Source organism: Drosophila tropicalis, unplaced genomic scaffold, assembly GCF_018151085.1.
Source record: "Drosophila tropicalis isolate 14030-0801.00 unplaced genomic scaffold, ASM1815108v1 contig_463, whole genome shotgun sequence".
In the NCBI taxonomy this organism is placed as follows: domain Eukaryota; kingdom Metazoa; phylum Arthropoda; class Insecta; order Diptera; family Drosophilidae; genus Drosophila; species Drosophila tropicalis.
Genome location: NW_027172929.1, coordinates 4,047,828 through 4,075,594, shown reverse-complemented (window position 1 = coordinate 4,075,594; position 27,767 = coordinate 4,047,828). Strand labels below are relative to the sequence as shown.

Below are 27,767 nucleotides of genomic sequence, written 5' to 3'. Positions count from 1 at the left end.
TAAAACTTAGTTTCTATCATCATGGAATAGATTTTTTATATACCTCATTTATATTTTATATACTAGAAAATCAGAAAGAATTGGTAAGACAAAAAAGGCTTAAAAAAGTAAAAGAAAAATATTAAGCCAAAAACTATTTTAATTTGAAAATGTTGAAAAATTTCAGTTTCTTCTGTCAACGTTAGTCCAAAAATTAATAGACTCGTCGTTTGTGTGGTGTATAAAGGCAAAAACCAAAAAAAAAAAAAAAAAAAAAAATCAAACAAGTTGACAGCTGATGCGTTTGACTTCAATTTCAGAGGTTCATGCAATGCAAAATGCTTCAATGACCAAAAATACTTTATGTAAATCGGTTTGTCAATCAATCATGGGATATTAAGAGATATAAATAGGCCTTGTTGTAAATGAAAATTAACAAAATCTTGTCCCGCATTTCAACTAAATACAATTGCAAAACTGCTGTTCTTGACTGCCTCTTGATATGCCAAGTAATTGACAGATCACTGCGACACATTCGCCTTCTGGTGACACACACACACACAAATGACCCGTAACTTTTGCTTAAATAGCTAAAGTTCAATTACCTTTCTCTTTCTCCCCCCTTCTCCTTACCATTATCAACGTCATCGACATCGACATCATCCTTCTGATGAACATCTTTATGAGGGTAATAATAAGTCATTTTTCTTATGAACTTCTTTCACAAGGTCATCAAGCCTACGCCCCTATCAAGTTTCCTTGGCCATTCTCTCATAGGGCCAAATAAAAACATATTTAACTGTCTGTGTTAAGTTAATGGGTCTGTCTTTCTCTCTCTCTACCTGTGACTGTGTAGCCGCTGGCTACCAATCAGCGAGCAGTTTTCTGCAGATCAGCTGAGTCATCCATATGAAAACTGGTTGCGGAATGTTCATTGGTCGACTACCTATAAAAGACCTCTACGACTACTTAAATGGAGTTCAAATGAAGAACTCCGTCAGAAACAAGTTCACATGGAAAACAAAAAAAAAAAGGAATAAAATGTGGTGAAAGATGCCAAAACATTCAAGTTTTTGGCTAAACCACCTGTACATAACGCAAAAACTTTAACGAAATGAATATCATTTTGTCTTGTTTGAAATCATAGAAATAATAATAAATAAGCAGATAAACACTTCTAAAAGAAATCCTTAAAGTGAGCCAAGGCAGACGGAGTTAAGCCATCGCCTTTTGCCTTTTAGAAATTGTTGTGAAATGTTCAAGTGATTCAAATTAATTAGTGCTGGCAATTATGATTCGAAGCTGTTTTTTTCGGGTATTTTAGAGTATTTGCAAATAAGTTTACTTTATGTGCACTTTAAATTTTGTGATGGCAAGCTTTCGTTCATTTGCTATTATGCATTTCCATTAATTTATATACATTTATGCAATTACTTTTGTTTATTTACTTGGTCGTAGCATCTCCTCCCGCCTTGGAAATGCTCCGCCTTCTCAATTGAGGACCAGATTCGCTGGCTGGATGGCTGGTCTTGTGGTCTTGTTGTATGTCCCGCTTCTGTTCTCGTGTCCTTTTCGCGTATATGTATGTATGTATGTGTGTCTGTCTGTACATTCATTGTGTGCAAGTGCATTGTCCTTGCAAAATATTTGGGTCACTTTTGTTGTCGCTCTTCTGTTCAGGGTAAAAATTTGTGGTATGGTGTGATGCGGTTGGTCGGTCGGTCAGTTGGTTGGTTGGTTGGTTGGTTGTTTGGTTGGACGTTTGCTTGGTAGCCGGCTCAATTTTTTATTGACTTGACAAACGTCACGACGGACACTTTTCTTGCGTGTTTTTTTTTTTCTGCTGTTTTTGAATCAGACTGACTCGCTGACGAACAATTGAAAGGCGCATTGTTTGCGACACATGTTTGACGTGTACAAATTTAATTTAATTTATTAAAATAATTATGTGCACAAAAGCAAAGCAAGGAGCAGCTAGCAAGGACAAATTACCATGGAATACCATCAGAGCATAAAGAAGTCACTCGAAGTCGTCTTACTTGTCGTCGCAGTTGTAGTTGTAGTCGTCATCGTCGTCCATTGAATAAGTTTTAATGATGATTGCAGCAGCGTGCGGCCAGCCCCAGGATAACGACATTGCATACAAGCAGAAGAAGAAGAAGAAAAAAAAAAAACAAAAGACTAGAAATGTCATTTGAATTTTGTGAATTTTCAAATCGACCTGATTGATGCCCATTATATTAGGATACTCTCTTATTGCAGACGAGTCGGACTCCTAGTCCAGGGTATTGAAAGTCTCAATATGACACAAGGCCGCAAATTGTATTCGTGCACCTCATCATACTCGAAAACCGCATTTAAATTTGTCGCAGTTGCGTCAATATGGAGAATACCTGTATATACCAAGAGAGACACAGCGAGAGAGAGGGAGAGAACAAAGTGGGACTAACGGAAGGACAATGCTCGTTCATCGTGCATACATACAACGGCATCGGCTGCGGCGGCGGCGACGGCGGCGGCAGCGGTTAGTGCGACTTGATGGCCAGTCAAGCGAAAGGAAGCAAACTGGACAATTGAACAGATAGACAGACAGCTAGATAGACATACACACGGTGCTCGCACACACACACACACACACACATTGCCGTAAAGGTAGAGGTAGAGACACATGCGAAATGTCAAGAGAATTGGCCATAACTACCTAACCGTCTGGTACCCGCCTGATACTCGACTCCTGTGTGTCAGTTTGTCAGTCAGTCAGTCAGTGCGTCAATGACAGTCCAAATAATTGACAGTAGTTGCGTGTTTGTGTGGCCAACCAGACAGACATTTAGCCAGGCAGCCATTCGGTCAGCCAGCCATCCAGCTGGCCAGCCAAAGTTGTCCCAGTCACTGCACTTTCAGTTTGTCTTCCTTCTATGTAGCTCCTTTTTTGTCTCCTTTTTTTTTAGCGTTTAAAACGGAGAGGAGAAGAACGAGTTATGTCGGGGCATGGATTTTAATTTTTATTGCACACACACAGACACACACACAGAAGGCAGACCCACACACACGCGTGTGTGACGTTCTCACTCGTAATGGTCGAAATTGGTTAAGAAATTAGGGTAAATTAGGGGTTGGGCCCACGGCCTGTTATTAGAGTCTGAGTGTGTTGTGTCTCGAGAAGGGGCACCAAAAATTGCGATTTACAATTGCGACAGGGTGACCGAGCAAGCTGCGAGAGGGCATTGCGACAAAAATATTCAAGAGGGGAGTCGCAGCAAAGTGTTGTTCGTGTTGTTGCAGTGGCGTTGGTTTTCGGGCTTTCTTCATGATCATTAAGGGGTTGATTCTTGCTTTTCTTTTTTTTTTTTTTTTTTTGCTTTTTTGGGTAGGACAATAATTAATGATGGCAATAGAGGCGGAAAGTGTTTGACTAATCGATTGTCAATGAATTGCATTTGAATTGTGACTCACTGACTCTCACTTTAACCGTTACAATTCCGGACTGTAATTAATTCGTTGCACGATTACGAATCTACCATTAGAAGATGATGACACGCACTGGTCATGGATCAAGAGTTGAGTTAACATTTTGTTATGTTTCTTTTTTTTTTTTTTTTGCATTTCGTTTTGCAGCAGCTTTATTGTGGGAAAATGAGCTCGAAAAGTTTTTCAAAAATCCTGACATAAAATAAAGTTCAAATTTTATGCAAATCGCTCAGGATATCTTTCCTTTCCAATTCTCACTCAATATACATTTTAGGCAGGCAATTTTAATAGGCAATATTCCCACCTTTTCTTTTTTTTTTTTTTTTCGTTTTGTTTGTTTAATGAAGACATGAAATGTGTTACACGATTGCAGGTTGTCCTTTCTGTTATTTTTGTAGCCACGCCTCTGCCTATTAAATTGGACACATTTCTCACATGCATTTATTGAAGGACAACTGTCAACTCGGTTGGAACCCTCAGGCCCTCAGGTTAGCCCAGCCATAGGCAAGGCCTTTTATTTCCTGTCCAGGGCATCAATTTATTAATTTCGAATGAAATTATTTTATAACTGCTGCTGGTGCTGCTGGCCAGGGAACGTACCCAATTGCCTGTTGCATATAATTAGGGCTATAAGGGAAATTGGTGTTCTGTGCTTTATTTCTCAACCGGTTGTTCATCCTTCTTCTCTTGGGTCTCCCTTCCCTGCTTTACTTCTTTTCGTTTCTTTATTTTTATTTTTGGTAGGCGTTGACTTTGCTTGTGACACAAATTACTCTCATTTGGTCTCTGTGTATTTCTCTGTGTGTGTGTATAGAGAAAAGCTAATCAAAGCAAAACATGTCACATAGTGGGGTGGGAAATTGGGGCGGAAGGGGACCGAGAAGGGACATATAAAAAATCGCACGCAAATGTGAGTAAATATTTAATTTAATTTAACTTCTGCGGTTCGGTACGGCAAAGGCGTGTTTGGCATTTGACGTGTGTAATAGCAGGGCAATATCAATTTGTTTTATGAATTGCAATTGCCAATAACTTGGAGTTGTCCCACACAAACACAAACACACACACACACATCTAAACCAACTTTTGTATATGTATAGAGTAAATGTTTCTCTGCTATGCTCCCCCTTTATTTTGCTGTAAGGGGGAATCGTCGCTCAGTCAATACATTTTGCACATTTCTTCCGCTTCATTTCCTGTAAAGGAGCGTAAATTTCATAGTGATTGGATTTTATCAGTGTGGCCTCATCTTTGACACTCTGCACTCTCCGTACCAATTCAAGAAGAGATACTATATGTAGTAGGGACAGGGGTTAGAATATGCGAATCGATTGGTTACGCAAGTGAAAAATTATTATACCCCTCGGCTTTTAAGGTATTCGCAAGGGTATATTATGTCACATAAGTTTGGCTAGTTAGCTTCCTTTACGTATATAATATAATTATACAGATTAACTTTTTTTCAAACATTTTTGATCTCCAAGTTATTCGGTTTTTAGTCTCTAACTCATAGAGAGTTAGAATTTGATTTGAAATATGATTAAAGGTAAAAAGTTCAACCTTTTTGGATGTTTTTTTTAGGGCAAATCCTTTGAGAAGCCTTTGCAAAGTCTTATAATGAGATCAAATGATAGTATTGCCGCAATTGATTCAATTTGAGTTACTGCTAACAAATTCACACTTTCAAGATGGCCAAGTATAAGATTTCAGTCCACCTTATAATGCTAAATGTCTAATGTTAAAATCTACTTAAAAAGTGACAAGATTTACATCCATTGAAGCTATAAGAGCTGAGTGCTTTGTACTCAGCATTGTTTGAAAAAAGATTTCAAAGTGCTTTTCAAAGGAATCATTCATGAGTTTTTCTAGTGCTCTCTCTCTCTCTCTCTCTCTCTCTATCTCTATCTCTTTTTCTGTCTCTACTTAATCGGCTTAAATTCTGAATGATATTGGGTATCTTATGGGTCGAGTCATGATGTTGATGATGATGATGATGGTAGTCACAATGAAATTGCAACCGATTCATTGGTTATTTTTTATGTTTGGCCATTACTGCAAAAATTGTTAGAGATATTTTTATGATAGGTATTCCTCTTGCTGTGTGTGTGTGTGTGTGTAGGGTTGTTAGTTGTGTTGCCTTTTGTCAACTTTACCCAATGCAGCAGCAACAACAACAACAGGGAACCAAATTGCTGGCATGTGTGAGCGTGTGATTTTGCCTTGTTTTGATTTAGTGCATAGCATTTACATAAAAAAATTTCATCAAAATTCATTGGAAAGAGTTCGACACGCTCATTGCAAAAAATAAAAAAAAAAAACCTAGAGAAGGAAAAACGAAAATGGGCAAAGGGGGCGAAAGAAAGTGGGCGAATGGGTGACTATCTCACTTAGCTCATCTCTTGACTTTGATGCATAACTTTGCGACTTTTCTGATCGGTTACGCTGATAAATGCTTCGATTGGATTAGAATATTGTCGGAGTGTGTGTGGAAGCGTCTCTGTGTGTGCGTGTGCGTGTGCGCCCCCTTAAGCTTGTGGGCGTGGACTTCTGGCATGTGCTTGGGGAAAATTGAAAAATTTTTGTATGAGGGAGGCGGTGGTCATGGAAATTGAAAGTTGTCATGCAAAAAATAAAAAAAAAGCGAAAAAAATGAGAGAGAAATATCGCAGCTGTTGAACACATCTAACATATCTAAGCCATGGCTTAGCCCGAAGGCGAGGGGCGTTACCAGGGTTGAGGCTTGCATACATACATATATATGTACAATGATACAAGCCAGCTGGGGCCTTGAGCAGGAGATTTGTCACACACTGGCATATCTGTTTTGACATTATCTTTGGTCGAGGATTTGCAAGCTCGAGAATCTGTCCACTTATGTAACAATTTACATTTTTTGCTGTTTTGCCGCTCTTGTCCCTTTTCATTTTTGCCTCCACTGGCAAAGTGAAAGACCCAAAGGGGAGAGAATGAGTCGCCCTTTATCTTGTTAATCCATAAAGAGTTTCGTATTTCATTGATCTGGCTTTTGTTGTGTCTACAGGGAAATTAACAATAAAAAATAGACATTTCTTTTCCACACAAATACAATTAGATGTTTGCAATGCATATGTTTTAGTAATAAATTAATTAGATTTAATTGTTATTAGTTATGACTATATAAATCTTTTATCTATTCTCCTTATGCAAAGCCAAAAATGGACAACATTTTCTTTAAGTGAAATTCATTTCTGTGTTTCACTTTCTCTTTAAGTTTCTTTGCTATTAAGACACATCTACATATGCATACATTGTTTACTTATTGTAAATCTAATACAATTGCCACCACATCCACCTGCATATATGTATGTACATACATACATATATCGCACATTAATTGAAATTCTTTTCCATTTAGAAAACTCTCCCCCAAAATACGTATGTAGATCTTTTGTACTCCTTTTGTTACCATATGTTTTTACTCGCTTTTAACACGGCCGCTCTCCATTTGTCAGTGGACTGAGGATGCCAGAGTTCGGTTGGTGGGTTAGTATTCTGTATATATGTATGTATGTACATATGTGTCTATGTTTTGCTACAGAGCTCGCTCCGGCAATTCCACAACAAACAAGAGTTATTTGGCTTTCCAATGGTTTAATTAAAACATTGTTACTTCATTGTGAAAATGCGCAAAGTGTAATTATATAAAATTTGCACAACCTCACCAACACACACAGACACATACATACACATGGACACTTGCTAACTCACTCTCACCTTATAAACACACACACACACACATATATAGGCGGTGCTAACAAACAAATAGAACAGTCAGACAAAATGCTTGTCCATACATATGTCGGACTGTGTAGATGAAGGCAGAAGGATGAGGAGTTAGCGGAGAGCAAGAGAAACCGCTTTGAGCTTCAACGCTTTGTAGAGATTTTCATAGATGTGTGTGTGTGTGCGGGTGGGTGGGTGCTTGTGTGTATGTGGAGTGGGTGTGCGTGTGTGTGCATGTGAGCTTAAATCGCTTGGCTTCAAAAGTTGACACGCACATATAATAGGTAGAAAATGAAATTAGACCCCAAGCGCGCACCCCCAAAAAGTATGCTACAATATTTGCACGCCATCGTGGAGCAGCAGCAGCAGGAAACTAGAGATGCGCCAAATAAGGATGACAACTTTTAAGCGTTATACACTCTGCAGACACTGCTCACAGGTGTTTTGCAAAAAAAATAAAGTAAAAAAACTCTCACTAAAAGAAAATATTAATAATATTCTTGGTGAAATTTTTGTTTTTAAAAGCATTTTTTTTCCTCATACAGCTGATGCAATTTGATGCAAATAAAAGTTGAAAAGCTAATCAAATGCGAAACTAGTTTGCAGACAAAATATGATAAAAGTTATTTCAATTGAACGTCATGACGTTTGGGTAACAAATGGCAAGAAACAACAAAATCGAGTATAAGACCTGTGTTAAAGATTGTTTACTAAACAGCGCCAAATTGATAGGCATAAGGTATTAGATTATCCTTTTTCTATGCCTAAAGTGGTTGCTGGCCGTTGTTGCTATCTCTTTCTAGAACATCTTCGAAATCTTTGGCTTGCTTAGTTTAACGTGAGCTATCGTTAACACGCTTCCATCTCTTACAGACAAAAAGTTGTCAGCCTCTCTCATTATTTGAACGCCCAGTTTAATATCTTAATTGAGGTTGTCGCTTTAAAGATGTCATGTTATCTTTTTTTGGGCTTTGATAAAGGCAAGTCAGAAGTAGAAGGGTTCACATAGAGACATAAAGTCAGGCCAAACATAAACATATAAGCCAAAAAGGCTTGAAAATAAATTAACTTTTTGGTGATTTTATGTAAATCATAAAATTAAAAACATTTTCCCAGACACAGACACAGACAGACAGACAGAGAGAGAGTGCGAGTGAGAAAGAGAGATAGAAAAAGATACGGGGGGTGAAAAGTGCCGTCGTCGACCCACTTATATTTATATAATGATGTGACCCAAATTTATTTCTCTTATATGAATGCGGAGTGTTTAATTAGACTGAGGCGACAGTTGGTGGTCTTTACGACTCACCGAGTAGGCGAAAGGTCCTGGTCTCTGGGTGCTATTCGGGTTACTCCTGCTGAACGGCTCAAGGTCAAATGATATGCGCATATAAATTACCGCTCCCCTTTTCTTTTTTCTTTCTCTCTGTGTGTGTGTGTGTGTGTGATTCTAGGGAGAAGGTTAGAGCAGAGTGGAGAGTAAAATGCTTATCTTAGAGGCCGGCCCTGTGCCAAAAAATTTACGTACTGTTAAGTAAAGGATTTGTGGTTAATGACGGTCGTTGCTTCCTTGGTTAAAAGGACGGGTTTACTAAACACACACATACACTGATACTTACACATGTTGTTGTTGTTGTTGCTGCGTAGGCAGCAGCTTATGGAGCGAGTCAAAGAGAAAACTGTTCTTGGCGGGACTTGGGCTTTCTGTCTGCGGTTCATGGGTAAACTATATCTGCCCACCACGAGACTATATGCTAGATATCTTAGGATGTGGGTAATAAATTTGAATTGTAATCAAATTTAAATTAAAGTACTTGGGATGGCCCATGGCCAAAAGTTATGGGGTTTTCTCTACGGTTGGCTAACCGGCAAAACGTTTCGTTGATTGAGTGGGCCAACTTTTAAGTCGTCACACACACACACACACGCGATTAAGAAGATGATGATGATGAGAATCATTTTTCATGTTTAAGACAATGTGGTAAAGGTAACCACATAAAATGAATCAAAATAAGAATGAATAACGATTTTAATAATCTATATACACTTTAAATTTTAGTTCTAAACTAAACTAACTAAATGTCTCTTCACTTCAATATCTTTATTTTATTCGTGCAAATATGTTGAAGTTAATTTTAATTTTATATTTATGTTGAGCAACTCCAACGTGTACTTATTATAAACACTCTTAATTAGTGGCTTTTAATCACATTCGCATGAATTAATGATTATTAATCCATATACGATAGCCAACCATTTGAATGTTTCGTTTCTTTATAAATTAAATATGTAATATTTACACTCCATGTACATACATACATGACTGTACATACATACATACATATATCTGTTCAATTTCACACGCTTGTATTTTAATCCGTCTACAGTTGAAAGTTTGTATGTTGTTGTCACTCAAAATACTAATTGATATGTGTTATATTTTTCATCATCAAATAACGTTGACAATTTTAGCAAATTTCTTTGTATATTTTTTTAATTTTTAATTAAATTTCAAAAAAAGAAACGCATAACTTTATGCAAACCTATATACATTTGTTTTACACTTTTTTTTTGTTGTAATCATCAGTTATTTGATATGAATTGGGTAAATTTGTTGTATGTACAAGCAGTTGGTTTTGTGTCTTTGTTAAAAGCTAAAAACCGCAAAATAGAAATGCGTTTAAATTGAAACTAAATGCTGCCCTTGTGGCCAACGAAAACAATTGTCTAAAGGCAATAATAACTACATCGAATACAGTTTACCGTGCCGTGTTTCAACTCTTACTTACAAATAGCAAAAAAAAAAATCAAAACCAAACAATACATACATATATTCGAAAAGAATGGGGAAAATTGAGAGAGCGAAAGAAGAAAAAAAAAACCATACCGGAAATCCGCTTTGCGCCCAATACACGTGCATTTAATGCCAAACGCATGAACAAATCAACTACGGCGGCAAGGACACAGGAGAAGGTGGTCAGTGCTTGTAAGGAGGCAAGAAGGGAGGGATGAATGCCAGGTGGAAGGGCTGAAAGTCCATTGGGCATTTGTTATTATTTGTCTGCCTTTTTAAGCATAGAACTCTCTCGACCCATACAAGCTTTCTGCATTGAGCCGCAATACAATGGCGATTAAAAGTTTTGCTTTTATCCCACGCTCCGGGTTTTTTATATGAATTTATATACTACTTCCCTTTTCCTTTTTTTTTTTTTGTTAATGTCAGCATTGAAAAAGTCAATAATGGAAAAAAAATATAATATATAAATGTTATAAAAAGGGAATATTTATATGCGAGCATTGTGAATATAGTGAAATTGAAATACCCTTATAAGTAGGCAACATTTATTTTAGACAGCATTGGCAAGCAACAGTTGAAGGCTCTCAATTAGGCCTATCAATTTCTAAATAATAAAGCAAATCGCTAAACATGATTGCCATTAATGTTCAATTACTGGTCACTCTAACCGCAAATGTTTGTTAACCTTTGCATACAATCAGAAATTGCAATTAGTGCTTTAAATTACTTTGATATTTGCTTAGCGTTACTTTAAGATGTTTTAACTCATATGAGTTATGGCATTAAAATCAGCTTGAAATCCAAAGGAAAAAACTGCCGATCATCAAGCGTGAACTTCTGACGACGAGAAGGATATTTCATTGTTTTGGCGTTTTTGTTTTTTTTTTTTTTTTTTTTTTTCACAAAAAGTCGTTACTGCCACACATTCGCTCACATGCTTAACAATTTACGCATAAATATTTAGCCCAAGAGCTTAACAATTTGTGTGTTTTAAACCAATAAACAAATTTAATTGTGCGATCAAATTTTGTTCTTTTTTTTTGTTGTTGTTGTTCTTTCTGTTGTTTCTTTTATTTTTAAACTCCCTTGATCCCTTGTTTTTTTTTTTTTATTAAATTTACTTGTATTTTTTTGTAGTCTATATGTTGTTGTATGCGTTTGTTAGATTTTTTAACATTACAAAACATTTAAAGGGCAAAAGCTTAAGCCTTATGCGGTCAACTTTAGCAGCAACAACAAACGAACAGCAATGAGTATTAAAAAATAAAAGGGTAAACAAAGGGGGAAATGGGCGGGGAGTGTAAAAAAAAAAAAACTCTGGCCACAAATGGGAAAAATAAATATGTACTCAGTTCAGAAGAGAGCGCAAAGCCGAACAGATCCTTTGGGGGTCCTTTTGAAGGGGCACAGCAGCAGTAGCAGCGCGCACAGCACATAAAAATGCATTAAATAAAATTTGTCATATAAATCTTGCAATTTATTCGTTCGTGTGTGTGTGTGTGAGTGTCCTGCAGTAGTCCGAAAAATGTAATTTGCAGCTTGGTTTCGTCTTCGGTAGCAAGAGTATATAAGACATAATTACACCGAAATCAATTTGTAACATAAAGATTTTGATTCCATTTAGATGCTAAAGCTAAAGTTCAATTCAATTGTGATCAAGTAGTCAATTCTTTATTTTCAAAGTATTCATGTTGTGTATTATTAAAAGACTTTTTCTGAGCGGCAAACTTTAGAATCACCTACAGTAGAACTTATACAAAAAACGTTGCCTACATTTTAGGGCTTTGGTCATAAGAACCATTAAAGAAGCAAAAAAAAAACGTTGCCTACATTTTAGGGCTTTGGTCATAAGAACCATTAATGAAGCAAAAAAGAATACGTTGCCTTCATTTAAGCGCAGGCATTATGGTGAAATATAAACACTATTTATTGAATTGAAAAATATTAAAAATAGATTTAATAAACTAGGAAGTAACAGAGAAACCGTTTAAAAAACGGTCGTTTGGAAAATTAAGCTAGGAAAATGAATGACTAAAGCTTACTATAGATACTATTGCCTACATTTTGGGGCCCTGATCATATGTAGAACGAAAAACATGAATTTTTTAGTACTCCATGGAGATTGAGAGGTATTTCCCATGTTGATCATAGAAAACGTTGCGCTTGTTGAACTCATCTCGAGCGAGTTGTCCGGTATAACTCATTAAGAACGCTTGTCGCAGGTGCTAATTCGTTAAAATGGAAATCAGAATTTTCCAATTAAACTGGGGATAATAAATTGGCCCAAAAGAACTCAAACCACCCACACACACACACACCTGGCACACAAACATAATATACAGAGTTCAGGTTTTAGGGCGAACTTTTCTTTTTTTTTTTGGGGAGGGTGGGGGGCAGAAGTAGAGAAGGTGGCGTTGGGTTGCTCGATTGCTGGGCATCTGGTTGAGGGCCAGAAAAGGAAATAAATTATAAATACGCCGGAAGTTCCAAGTCAGCATGAAAGGGCGCAAAATGTACCAAAAAAAAACCCTCACTCTAGCTCTTGCCCTTTTTCTTTCTCTCTCTCTCTCTCTCTCTGTTTCTCTCATTCACGGCGCTGTCTCATTTCGTTTCATTTGCTGTCTATCTCTTTCTATGACTTGCTCTCTCCAACATTCCCCTCATCATCTTGTTGTGTGTGTGCATCTCCTTCCCATCTCTTCATTGCCCCCCTTTGCATTTTCCTTTAGATAGCTAATTTGTAAAAAGCTGTTGACCAACACAGCTGAGACTCACAACAAGAAGATAAACTATTTCTATATAAGCAGATACTTTATCTAATGCCAGAGACGATGTGTGGAAATTTAGACAACATGTGTGTATGTACGACGACGACGCCGACGACGACTTTGTGCGGGCGTCTCTATGTGTGTTTGAACTTGTGAAGAAGAGCAAGCCAGCAGTCGAGGGACAGCGGGAGGAGATAACTGAGAGAGCAATTAGATAAAACAAACGCAACGCTGACAAAGGCAATGCAATTTTGCTTGGCAGCATTGCCAACCACAGCAAAAGTTGCGCGTCAGTCCAAAAAATAGTACGAACTATACGTATCTATGGAGCACAAGAAGAAGAACTAGCAGAAGGAGCGTAAGAAAAAAACACACAAAGTAGAAAATGGAGATGGAAGTTGCAGCCGTAGAGGTGGGATAGACAAATAAGAAGTTAAAATTTGATACTAGCGATGAACGTGTAATACAACGATTACGGAAACATTATCTATATTGACAACACTAAACTGTCAATTGGGAAATATATCCTGCTATTGCCTCTCCTATCAATTAAACACTTTGAAGTTGGAGGTAGATAAATGAGTACCAGCATTTATCAAGTACATAGCATATCAAATCAAAACTTCTAAAGATTAATTTTTAGAGCCAACATCTGTTGGATCACTTATGAAATATCCCTTTACTTTCCTCTTTACATTTGCAGTGGTTGTTGAGCAATAGAATAGGAAATATTTCAAATTACCATATGCAATCCGAAACCGTTTTCACATTAACAAGATCACAAATTGTGTCTAAAGCAACGCTCTCATCTCTAAAGCCTCCTCCTTGCTGTCATCTACTTGGCCTTCGTCCTCATGCACTGGCGAAGAAATAGAAGTTGAAGCCTCAGCCGCAACTTCAAGTATGCGTGGTTAGGTTAGGGTTTTTGGGTATGGGTATGGGTATGAGTGAAAAGCAAAGGCGATAGCTATGAGATGTGAGAGAGAAGAAGGTAGTAGAGGAGGGGGAGTATGGGGTTTTGTGTGTGGCAGCAGCTGCTTCTCGCAGCTCAACAATTCAATTTAAGATTCGTGCGCAATTTGCGCAATGCAATGCAAGGCAACGATGCGAAGCGTAGCGATGGGCGTGGCATGGCATGGCGTGTGTGCGTTTGACTGTGTGTTAATTCATATAACAGACAGCTTGCTCATGCCTTTAAAGCATTACGCAGCTAAAACCGTCCCGCACTCCCCTCCGCTCAACATTACCATTACCACTGTTGTTTCGCTCACATCGCATCGCCAGCAAGCCCGTCACTTCAACTTTCCCCGATTTTATGTAGCATATCTTTTTGGGGTGAAGCAAAACTAGAGAGATAGATATAAAGAGAGTGAAAGAGTGAGAGGGAAAAGGCTACAGCGATGCATTTGGGCATATGTGCCAAAGCTTGTTGCTCTCTATATCATTCCCCGCCACTTGAAACTGAAAAATGGAAAGCGAAACCAACCAAACAACCAACCAACCAACCAACGAACCAGGCGGCGAAGTGTTGACTGTCTTCTCAACTGTGAAGTATTCATTCCTCCTTTCCTTTCCTAGCTTTGACTTTGCTTTCATTTTTTTTCATTTTTTTTTATATTGTTTAAACAGTTGGAATAATTTAAGACATATTCAATTTAATAGTAGCAAAGATACCGATCCAATGACGCACTTCAAACTTACTTAAAAAGTTGTGAAAAGTATATTGCAAAGAATAAAGATCATCAGGTGTGTACGTACCTGTCTCTGAAAGTTCCTTTTACTCGCCAAACCTAAAAATATAAACGCAGAAATTTCGATAAATTAGTATCAATATTCAATTCAAATTGGTTTAAATTTAAATGGTCATATGCTTGAGAAGCAACGTATATTCAATTCGATTGATATATGAATTACTTATTAACTAAACTGACTTTATTTTCTATATATGATATGAATATGGTTTCATTCGATTTAAAAAGCAAATATCTAGATATTGATTATATGTCCTGAAACCACGAAAGTTTCTATTGATTGATTATTATGTTGATTGCAACTACCATTTCACCTAAGAAGCTTTATATGTAACATGGTAACAAAAGATTCTTGACTACAGTTTGGTTAAACTAATATACCTCGTTGTAACCAAATACTTTGTAAAACGATGCTGAAGATTTAGCCACGAACTTATCTGCTACGATACACTCATTCACACAATTTCAAAAACTCATTTCTTGAAGCTATCAACGACAGAAAACTGACAGAAAAACAGAAATGTAGAGATTCTTAACTCCTTTGCATTGAGTGCAGAAAGACAATTTTGAAGACCACAAAAGCACACACACACACACACGCGCGTACATACTGTGAGATATATAATGAAAGGAATGACGACCCTTGGGTGCAAGCTAACAGTATTTCTTTTGTGTTTTTGAAACTCTCATTCTCTTATCATTATCACAGTGGAGCAGCAAAAGTCATAAAACAACAACTAAAACAGTTTGGAAATTATACTTTATATACGATTATATGTTGCAATTGGTGTGTGTGTGTGTGTGTGCGTGTGTTAATCTCTGACCGCACACTCATTGAGTGTGTGTGTGTGTGTGTGTGTAGCAGTTGTGGTTCTGAATGAGAATGGCAATGGGGGCAGACCAAAGGCAAGGCAAGAAAAAAAAAAAAAAAAAAAAAAAAAAAACATCTATCTTAAGAACGCATTATCTTTGGCAACTTTTTAAGTAACTTTTCTTTCTTCATTGTTCTTATGTTTGTTGTTGTTGTTGGTGTATTTAACCCTCATGTATTTATTTCAAATAAACTCTCTTTAATGCCTTTGTTTTGGCTTTTATTTTTTTGTTTTTCTTCTCTAGCGGGGTTAGAGCTAAGCAATTAAAGGACTTGAAGTGGCCCACACATTGTATCGTATCGTACCTCGTCGTCTGTCCCGTCGCACCCTTAAATAGTTGTCGTAAAAATAATTGCCCACTACTTAGAGGAAGAAAGGAGCAGGGCCAGCCAACCAACCAACCCTTGGGTTATCTCACTTAGACTTGATTCGAGCAATGAGTTCACATCTGCAGCTTAAAGCTAGTGAAAATAACAACAAATAAGTGGATATAAAATGGACATTAAGAAAACGGAAAGGAAAAACGAAGCGGTACAAAGGTGTTCGTTTGTGTGTCAATGTCTGTGTGAACGCAGAAAAACGCAATTCAATTCATTGTACGGAAAATTCAACAAAAGAAAAGCCAACGAACCATTTTAATACAATTTTCTTTTTCTCCACTTTACTCCATACATAAGTGCACACATTTATACTTATATCTATTATTTAATATTAACCTGGAAACAAACTAGTTTTATGCAATTCAATGTTAGTTTGTAATTACATTTTAAATTTATATATTAATCTGTTTCAATCTCTCATCTAAATTTACCTTGTTTATTTCATTTTTGTCATTCGTAGACTTTTAATAACTATTCGGGAACTGATAATCCATTAAATATCAAATTATTAGGCAAAGAGCAAATAGAAACGCCTAACAGTCAGGGAGACGGATTTACTTCTTGTTTTCGAGTCTTCTAGGAAAACTAACTTAAACGCCACAAATCACACAGAGAACAATATTCCATTAAACAAATGTCATAGAAAGGACAACAATGTTGACTAATTTCAACATATGGGCAATAAAACATGATACCTTCTTATTGTTAGTCATATCGCAGGCAATAGATATTAATGCGAAACAATTGTAATGATAGACAATGTAAGACTATCTCTATCAATGTCTCAAACAGTTTTGAGATTTGAGGCGTTAGTTGATCACATTGGATATATAAGCCACATTATATGTATTATCTATCTTTTTTATATGGAAAACTTGTCATTCCAGCGTAAAATGAGAAGCTGAGAACCTGGACAAAAAACCTTGGCTGGACCCATCTTACAGCTAAGATTTGTGCGGGGGCGATAAGCTTGGGCAGAGATGAGGGCCAGCCAGTCAGCCAGTTGGGTCGCCAGTTCATTTCGCTTTCCTCTCTGTCTTTGCCTTTCCGCTTAGCTAGTAAATTCAAACACTTTGTGCCCGAAGACAATGGTTCAACAAAATTGTTAGTAAAAGTCGTCGTCGTCGCATGTAATAAAAGTGCTGGCTGGATAGGACTGCAACCGAATTGTATCTGTAAGATACAAACACTTATACACACACACACACACACAGCCAGAGAGAAAGAGTGAGAAACAGAAATGGAAACAACCAGAGAAGAGCTACCAGCATTTATATTGTATTTACCTACTTGTTTTTTATTATCTACAAATGCTCTTCTATGCAGTCCCAATAGCAGAAGGAGCAGGTTCAGCAGCAGCAGCAGTAGCAGGAGAAGAAGCTCAAACTGGGAGCTGGGAGCTGAAGGAACTGTTGCCCACCTCCAAAAGCTTCATCTTCCTATTCTTCTTCCTATCTGGCTCTATACGCTCAACGAAGCTGAAAAAACAAGTCGAGCGTCGCTTGCACTGCGCTAAGGGTATAAATATTTATCTTTTTCCTTCGTTCATTTTTTTTTTTTTCATTTTTCTATTTCTATATCATTTTTTTTTTTTTTTTTTTGTTGTGTATATGTATTTGTTGTTATTTTTGTTGTTGTTTCTTAAGTTCTTATTTTGTTGGTGCGCTTTGTTTTAGAGGCAAGAGAAGAACAAACGGCAATCGGAATCGAAATCGCAGAGGCGAATCGAAGAAGCAAAAAAAAAAAAAAAAAAAAAGAGCACGAAAAAATATTGTCTATTGATTGATTGTTTGTTCTATTGCACGGTGTGCGCATTATTAGATACAATTTATTGTGCAGCAATGTGGAATGGAGGATGGCGCTGGCAGGCAGAGGCAAGGCATATCCAGGCATGGCTAAGGATTATTGTTTATTTTATGACACGTGGCAGGGGAGGTTGCAGGCCACGCGCTTCGGGGCTATCCTTTTGCTCTATAAGCCTTTGTTAATAATGCCAATAACATGGTCCACTCTTTGGTCAGAAATTGCTCATCAATATTGAAAAACAACAACAACAAAAAAAAAATAAATAAAACTAACAACAAATATTGAAAAGATGATGATGTCTTTCGCATTTTGAGCACTCTACAAATCAAAATCAAACACTTTTGTAGGCATATGACAATTTTCTTTTACAAAAGTCTCCTAAAACTGCACTTTTGTAACTATTTCATATGGGGCAACTAACTAACTGTAAAGTTAAGTTCTTTCAATAAGAAGATAAGATTACAATCTCTAACCTTTCCCTTTCAGAAATGGTCAACATCAGGGTATAAATTTTTAATTTGAAAACAAAATGAAAAGTATACACAAAAATAGATTTATGCTTTTCATATTAAATATAAAGGAAATCTTAAAATGACAAAATAGAAACTACTATTTTAAGAACTATTAAGAAGTATAGCATGTTCCATATGCTCTTGCCAAATAAACTGGCACCTTCAGGGTATAAAAGAGAATATGTAGCCATCAAGAAAATTAACAATATTTTTCTTAGAACAAAATACTCAATGCAAGTGAATCAAAAAACCTAAAAAACAAAGAAAAGATAGATAGATATGTATACCAGATGAAGATAGAAAAGGGAAAGAGAAAAAAATAAGAAATAAGAGGAAAAACTCAATAAAAACCCGAATCAACTTCTCTTTCTGCTATGCAAATAAAGCAAAAACGCAGTGGACAAGGCTATTGTAATTGTTGTTCTTGTTGTTGTTTTTAGGATGACAAAGACCAAAAGTTCCCTACAACGACAGTTGGCATATATGTATGTAAGTGTTAGTGTTTGTGTGTGTGTGTGTTGGTAAGTGAGTGTATGGCATGTGGGAAGCCAACACAAGAAGGACTCGACTCGACTCCACTCCTTTTTCACTCTTGCCAACGTCAGTTAGTTTAGTTACTTAATTGAATAGTTTGTTTTTGACATAATCTTTATGGGTCTTTTGTTTTTGGGATACCACGCACACACACACACACACATAAAGATTTTCTCTCCTGAGAGAAATAGATGAACAAAGACGTCACACGGAACCCTAGACACATCGTTAGGCATAAAGGGCGGGGGCAGTTGATTAGAATCGCAAAGGATTCCTATACATGGGTGGCTTAAAAAGTGTTGAAGTATTTGATAAATGACCAATGGAAAATATATATGTATGTAGTATATACTTACATATATGAATCCGATAGAAAATTAGTTTACATTCATGGCAACAGAAAAGGAAATACTTCTTTAAAATTTTCAAAAAATAATTAAAAGAAGTTTTCGAGTTAAAAGATATCTGAGAAAGCGTTTTAGAACTTTCTTCAACTAATATCTTCGTGTCTAATAATTAAAACAAATTTTGAATGAAGTAGAAAAATAAACTTAAATTTAGTAGCTTTTAGTTTTATTCACGCTCTTCTCTTTTGAAGCTAACTTAATCTTTACAAGTATTGACTTGAGTTGACAACGATCTTAGAAGCTTAAGAGATCAACGAGTTTTCTATGACATAAAGTTGCTTTCAGTAAATGATGAATTTTATCATTTTTGATCTTATCGAAGAACTTATCAAGCCACCCATTCGCAGGACTCACCTTAGCCCACAAAAGTGATGCCTGGTCCCAGCAGCAGCAGTAGGTAAGCATTCAGGATGATGATGATGATGATGACCAGCAGAAAAATCTTAACCACACGGACGAATGCTTCCATATAAAAGGCATTTTAGGGGACAGGCAGCAGGCAGCGGCTGGCACAAAACGCCGGGTGGATGGAGACGCCTTCACATTGTTAGCAATAAGGAGGTCACTGAGAGAGAACAAAAGCGAACCAACTACGAACGACCCATTGCGTCTTTTAACTAAACTCTGTGCTGGACAACGCACAGTTTGAGCTTCATCAGCAGCAGCATCGTCATTACAATCATCATCATCATCATCGTCATTATCCTTATGCTTCTCCATCTTATGTGTGTGTGTGTGTGTGTGTGTGTGTGTGTATTTGGCACTTTAGGCGCCATCGGTGGCAGCTTATTGAGTGGCTTGTAATGTGTTGATGACGTCGACGTCGACATCAGAGAACGCAAGTCCATGTCCATGTCCTGTCCAGTTCAGTTCAATTCAGACCAGTGCAAGGCGGCTGATGGTCGGTGGTCTGTTATTGTTTTATTGTTCAGCTTGGCATCTGCTATTGAAACTATGCCCAGTGTGTTGTAGTGCTGGTTAATTAATTTCTGGGAGCAAGATCAACAAAAGGACCTACATACATACACCATACCGATGACTCCAAGTGGCGCTTTTAAGTGCTTACATCTGGCTAAGCTTTAGCTTCCCTTTTGTTTGTCTAACTGGTTACAAATTAGCTTGGGCTCTTACCAACTACTCGACTCTCGTCTCAAACCCAACTCAATTCAACTCAACTGTAGTCGGTTACGAACTTTGGGCTAATTTGTGGTGCCGTTCACAATCCGATTGAAAAGCATCAAAATACATATACAATACAAAATATACTCTTTACTATTTTCTCTCACAAGAGTATGGGGTGGACTCTTGTATGCTGCAATCGATTTGCTTCATATTTAATCAACTTGGTTTCTAGAAATTAGTATGACTTCTTTTCGTTTCGTTTTGTTCATTCGTTCGTTTGCTCGTTTATTCCTTTTACGCTTATTGAGTTGCTTTGGCCAGCGGCTATGGTTTTTTATAGGACTCTATTGCGCTACCTTTAGCTCTTCCAACCTATCCTTCTTTAGCCCTTTGTGTTGCTCTATCTATTGGTCTATCTCCCTGTGTGTGTGTGTGTGTGTTTGTGTGTGTGCTTTACTTGCCTTGAACAAAGCAAACAGCAAGGACTACAAAAGCGCATAAAGTCCAATAAAAAGTGTATCCCGGCAAACAAAACTATCTTTCTATAGGAGTAAAGAGAAAGAGTAGAATCGAGCTGAGCTCTGAACTCGAACTCTCGTTATCTGTTTTGGGCCTTTTTTTACTCCCTCTTTCTTTCTTTCTATCTTCCTTTCGTTCGTTCGTTTGTTCGCTCTTTCTTTCTTTTTTTCCCCCCATGTTATTGTTGTTGTTGTTTTCCTTTTTGCACTACTAATCCCCAGCATCATCCACTGACAGATACAAGGGGAAAAGGCAAAAAGAGAGAGGTAAGGGATTGCTATGCTTGTTTGCTTTTGGCTTGTTACATTTTGATTAAAAAACGCCCCCGCGCGTGTAAGAGAAGTTACAAGAGGAGGCAGCAACAACCAAATATGTAGCTCTGAACCAGAGTCAAATGCATGGGGCCAAAAATGTCGCAAAAGGTTTACCATAAAAAAAAATATACAAACACTAACACACCAACACACACGTATACGTTGCATCGAAATTGTAGCTCTATTCTAAACTGGGCGTTACCTAAATGCTCTACTCTCAATGCTAGTTAAAAGTGTTGAAGAACAAAATTGTTCAACATACAAAGTTGCCAAGTTAAATTAATCATGTAATCTGTTGATAAAAAAGAGCTAACATTCCAAGAAAGAAAGATGTGTGAAAGAAGGCGATAAAGAAGTAGATCATTTAACTGGCATAGGATATGCATAGATGTCCTAGATATGTGAAGAAGTTATAAAAAAAGCAGAAAGATGGAAGAACTAAGAATTGATAACAAGATAAGATATAGAAAACGTTATATTATACATATAGATTTGTATAAAGATTTATGGGGATAGGAATACAGAACATAAAAATATTTAGAGGAAGCTTAGAAGACAATTTAGATGAAGATGAAAAAGATGATACCAAAGAAGAAGAATAGGTTTAGGTTGAGTAGTATGTACATAAGTAGGAACTATCTTAAGTGATACATAAGTATCATCCTATATTACCAATAACCTACTATATACACTGCGGAGTGAGTTAAGATAATAAAGAGCAATTTGAAAGTGACACTATCAAACCATGGAATATAGAATATATAAAGTAAGAAGATAATGAAAAAGGAGATTTAGGATTAGAGGACATGGAAGGACATATTAAAGCTATAGAAAAAGAACAGTGGTGATTAATTTGATAAGAGCATATCGGTTGGGATTTTATTGAAAGCTTTTTGACCTAGAAAATAGCTATAGTTTTAAATTTTAACTAAATATAAATCATAAATGATTTAAAATGCTTTGATTTAAGTGAACTTTGTTGAGTTGACGAATTTCTAAGGAAACGTTGACCAAATGAATTCAATGTCCTTATTGCCAGGGCATCTATATCAAATTACCTATATTTTAAAACTAGTTTTTCAAACTGCAAAAACCCACCATTGAAGCCATTGAATCACTGTATCGATATAACCCTTCTAAACTTGCATGAAAGGCACAAAAGAAACAAACAAGAGATTTGCAAAACAAAAAGTCAAAAGATTCATTAAGTTTTTCATTATAATTCGTTCGTTTCGTACAATTTTCAACCTGACTTTTTTTTTTTTTTTTTTGGTACTCTCTCTGCTGCTGTTGGTTGTTGGTGCTGTTTTTTGTTTTTTCATTCTTTTTTAAGGCCGACTAACACAAATTTTTCATTGCTTATTTGTCCAGAAAGTCAGGCAGAGAGCCGGCGAGCACGAGTCACCCACAAAAAATGCTCCAATAACTGTGATTGTGTTAATTTAAATGTCAGTCAAGTAATATTTTTACACACACACACACAGATAGAGAGAACGAACAGGAGAGAGAGAAGGGACATTGGGACTAGGGATCAGGAGTCTCCTAGTAGAGAACTCCCCCTCCCATGACTCTCCACCCACCCACACCAAGTTGCCATCTATTCTGGATTTTGTACGTGCTTTTTATGCATTGTGCGGCATTGAGGCATGTTGTATGTCTGTGGTAGGCGTGGCCAGTTGCCTGGCTGGCTGGCTGGCTGGCGGCTGACTAAAAGCGGGAATAATCTACACACAGAAACACCAAAACGAAAAGAAAAAAAAAAAAAGAGAGAAAAAAAAAACATTTTAAAATTCCTAACAGGTTCAAAGGAAGTGAAAATGTGTTACTTGTTTATGAAGCGGGCTAAGGGCAACGGACCAAAGTGGGAGATGGCAGGCAATTCTAGGTGGCAGGGCAAACGCATGTGCAAACGCATGAAATTTCATTGCTTGATTGTCCCACAAACATACAACTCCATGTTGTATATCTGTGTATAAGTGTTTGAGTGTGTGTGAGTGTGAGTGTATATGTGTGGTTACATAATTTTGCGCTTGAATTCATCTGTGAGCCGTGCCACGCTTAGTGGCAGAGAGCAAAAGCAGGCAACCTCTCTCGGGACCCCAAAAAAGGAACCCAGAAGACCCCCAGAAGACCAACGAGCGTTGAGCCGCCTGCATTCGTTAGTGAAAGCAAATATAGGCCTAGGCTTGAGGTACCAGTCGTCATCACAGTCCCCCAACTGGCCCCTGGCTGCTTGCCCCTTATCCACTTAACCAAGAAAAACCAACCCTCCAGCCATTCAACATTCACCAGTCACCTTGGGGCCTCTCCATTTACCATATTATTATAGACTAACTAAAGATGCTAGGTAGCTCGATTAGTTCATTCAAATTGACATAGGAAAAACCAATACATAAAAATACAATTTCTTCAAATACTTTGAAATATTTGATATATTTGAATCAAAGGTTATAGGTTCGGATTGTTCCTGATAATCCATAAGAGTAAAGATTAGTCAAAGATTATTACTATATTCCTTTTATAGATGGAAATGCTAGCAGATTTTCGTACAAAACTTTCCATTTATTAAAAAAAATACTGTAATGACATTCTAAAATTATATTTTGGTGGTCTTTCAAATTCTTTTGGACATTTCTAGGGAAGTGTATACAATTACCGCCATTTGGCAATGCCAAGATGGAGGGGAAAAAGAATGAAAAATGTATGTTACTCCTCCCTTCTCACACTTCATTATTGTTGAGGGCAATTGTAGGACAACAGACAGCACATTAAAGACTGTAAAATGGATCCTTACATAGCGTTAGCCTATGCCAAAACTCAGACTCTGTCTTTGCCTCCCACACACACACACACACACACATATCCCAGAGGATTTATGTTGGCTATATATATATATATATGTGTGTGTGTGTGTGTGTGTGTGTGTGTGTGTGTAGGAGTGTGGACTTCCCCAGGCGTGACGTATGCGTGATTTTTCCAGCGCTCGCCATGCTAATTCAATTGTGTTTGCCTTGTCTACACGCCATGTAATGAGTAGAGCAAACAATGCCGAGCAGCAGCAGATGAAGAGCCCAAGACCATAATGATGCTGACGATGACGATGAGAAGATGCGTTTCACAGTTTTTCACAGTCACACGACCTCCCCACCCCGCACCCATCAATGTATCTAACCACCTCCCAATGGGGGCTGGAAATGTGCTGTTCGGTGGGCTAGGGCCACCACTGCCACGTGGCTTGCCCATCACGTGCGTTGTTCTCATTCTTTAGTGCTTTTTTGTTTTACGTTTGCCTGCTCACATCATCATTTTTCCTTTCTTTTTTTTTTTTTACACACAAATGCATATTTATTTTTAATTAAAAACTTATTAAAAACTAGTTAAGCATCAACTGCAGCATTTTTAATTACTTTCGACAAAACCTCTCGCTCATTTTTGTCCGCTTCTCTTGGTAATTTTTGTTTTATTCTTATTTTTTTTCGCAATTTCATCAATGCAAAAGACGTTTGCATAAAGCTTTTCAAAATGAAGCGCCCTCGGTGTAGTAGATAGATAGATAAAGAGAGAGAGAGAGAGAGAGCGCCCAGAGCTCAATCTCTGATCAGTGGGAAAGAACAGTGGTTAAAAGATAATTATAATCAAAGAACATAGAAATAAGGATATAGACAGATTCAGTGAACATATTCTAAATACAACTTAATATTTGTACAAAAAATCTACTTAAATTTTGGAATAATTAGAAAATTATTAGGAATTGCATTCTTATCTTGTGATTAATAACAATTTTGTTTTATTAAATGAAATCAGAGAAATCGAATCTGAAAGAGATTCTCACTAAAATAATATTGTCACTTGCCCAATGGATTCTTTCAAATTTTCGATATTGATGTCATTTTGTCATCGATTTTTGTTGTTGTTGTTGTTGTTGAGTATGTGTATATTGAAACATGTAGTGTAATTTTGAAGGAATGATTGAAATGAAGTTTCATGGGTTCATTTTTTTTTTTTTTTTTTTTTGTCTAATGAACTTTTATCCACTGTGACCCAAGACCCGAGGGCAAAACTGACCCTATTGACTCATCGTTGATGGCTCTCTGGATGCTGGTGCATAGATTTCAATGGTTTTCCAATCGCCTTCAGGGGGAGTTGCGTCATCAGGACACCGCCCCGGCCCCTGGGTCCCCAGTGTCCCCACAGTTTCACCATTCACCATTCAGTTGGTTCCTTTCGTGCCCCCTCCCCCCACAGCCCGCCTCCTTCTTTGCTGTGCTAGTCGAAACGCTCTTGAAAATTTGCATTGCTGATATTGGAAGTTTTTTGTTGTGAGCTCTTTTTTTCTATTTTTTTTTTTTTTTTTTGTCTATGATTTATGTTCGTTGGTTGGCTCGCTCGTTCGTGTGGGCGTGGCACGTCTGTGCATGTTTTGCGGTTGAGGCTCTGACGAGCGAGCGAAACGCTTTCGCCTCTCATCCACCTCCTTGTCCAACTCAGCCTCCTTTCGGTCCCAGCCCACCGCTTTGCAATTGGAATTCAAAGTCCTTTTTGGTTTGGCAATTTTGTAAGCGAAATTGCCGCTGTCTCGTTTTGTGCGTTTTTTTGCGCAGTTATTAGAAGAAATGCTTTCCCAATTTCGTTTTTTTTTTTTTCTGTTTTGTCGATGACGTGGAGGGGGGAGGGGACTGGGGTCACAGTTGGGCCAGGCGTTTTGTGTGATGAGGGTTTTTCTTCAGTTTTGGTTCCCTCAGTTCTCATTCTCGTCATCTAGTTTTTTGTACTTTCAATTTTATGGCTCGTTCCTTTTTTTTTATGCTGTTCGGTTACCAGGGTTGACATCTTGTGCTGGGAATTCCGGTTTCCGTTGCAGTTTTCTTTTGAGAAAGACTTGGAAAATGGAATACACTTCATTCACGTTTTCCTTTTTGCTTCTGGCGACCCTTTGTTGGCCAAGCCAATAGATATTTTTAGCCTCACTTTTGTTGGCATATTGCATTTTGCGTGTTTCTCTCATCTACTCTTTCCCTCTCTCTAATAACCAAAAACTTAAAAGACATCTTTTTGTGCAAATTCTTGTTGAAAACTTTTTGAGAGGTGTCAAGAAGGAAGAAGCCCGCCGTGGGTATTGCCCATTTAAGCCCTTTTGATGTGGGTTATTCCAAATCAATGTCCAAGAAAGATAATTGATGGGAGGGAGAGACGGAACAAGAGAGAGAGGGAGAATTTGGCATTTCCTTTTGTTCTTAATATATATGATGGGGATTTTTAATTTACGGAAAATTGCTTCTCTAAAAGTTTTTTAACTTTTGATTTAGTCATATGTTTGGAATCTGTGAATTTTCCCTTACACTTTGCCAAAATAATTAAGGTCAATTTAAATAAAAAATATATTTCTTATTAGTTAGGTGAAAATGCATTTTAAAGTTGATTTTAAAATCAATTCAGTCTTATTTACAATTCCTCTTCAGTCTTTACTTAAAAACTCACAAAAATAGAATAAGATTTCAATGATTTCTCTCAGTTTTCATATGTAAATTATAAAAATAAACAAAATTTCAATCGGTAGTGTATTTTCATTTCATATACACTTTCAATAGCAAATGCTATGCAATCTCAGTGTTCAGTGTTTTTTTTGGTTGTTCAAGGAACTTTAAAAGCAACCTAAATGCCTTTTTTTCTATTAAAAGCAATTCATCTTTCTGTTGGCTCTCAACCTAAAAACAAACAAGAACAACGACACCAAAACCGAAAAAAAAAAAAAACGTGAAAATTTGAAATCCCCAAGAGCAGAAATTTCCCTAATTTCCCGCTAACAGCAGCAGCAGCAGTTGGCGTTGCCGTTTACCATTTCCTTGACTGCGGACAGCCCCCGCAATCGAGTCCAACTTCCACACCATGCTAAACATCTTGTTGTAATAAGCCATCGGTCGCCCTCATAAAGCATCTTGACATCTCCGTTGCCCGCAAAGCACAAAATGCCTAATTCCATTTGTCAGCTCGGGCAATATTTATGTATAAAGCAATTCAAATATCCATAAATCAAGTACTTAAAGCAAAATGCCAACCGCAAACTAAATTGTGTCCACACACCAACAAACACACACACACACACTCATACACAGCTAGCCCCAAACTCCTCTGCTCTCGATTCAAACAAACTATTTTATTTCAACTGTATATATATATATAAATATTGTATGTATATCTATTCTATATGGTTGGCCCCAATTTTACAGAAATATTATTTCTATAATATTATAACTATGGTCCTTGGCATATTTTGTAAGCAATTTTCGGGTGCATAAACTTTTTGACCATTCATAAATGTTCGGAGAAATGGAAGTTTTTCTACTTTATTATTATATACATATGTATGTATGTATGTGTGTATGTATGTATGTATATGTATCCTGATTTTACAGTTGAAGTGCTGCCGGGACTACTGGAAATTAAATGGCAGAAAGCTAACGTTTTCTTTCATTTGGTTTTTTTCTCCCATTTTCTTTTTTTCGTTGGTAGTGTGGCAGGGGGGAAGGGTTTTTTGTACTTGGTTTTTTGGCTTGCCAAAAAATAACGCACATATTTTGCCAGCTACATCTGCTTTTGCCTCGTCTCTCGACTTTTGTGCCGCTTGTTCTTGTTCTCTTTTTTTTTTCTACTCTCTCCTTTTTCTAGTTATTTGGGCCAAAAAGAGGCAGCAACAAAAAAAAAAAAAACAGCTGACTCTTACTCTTTACCATTTCCCCATACATTTGCCATTCAAGTTTTTGGTCCAGTTTTTC

General features: G+C 37.2%; 1 long non-coding RNA gene across 1 annotated transcript in view; it reads right to left on the bottom strand.

Moving 5' to 3' along the window:
- Window positions 1-14,535: 14,535 nt before the first annotated feature.
- Window positions 14,536-27,767, bottom strand: part of LOC137574426 (uncharacterized) — a 41,658-nt gene continuing 28,426 nt past the window's right edge. The window contains exon 3 of the long non-coding RNA XR_011032004.1: window positions 14,536-14,567. This is a non-coding gene — a long non-coding RNA (uncharacterized lncRNA). The remainder of the gene's footprint in view (window positions 14,568-27,767) is intronic.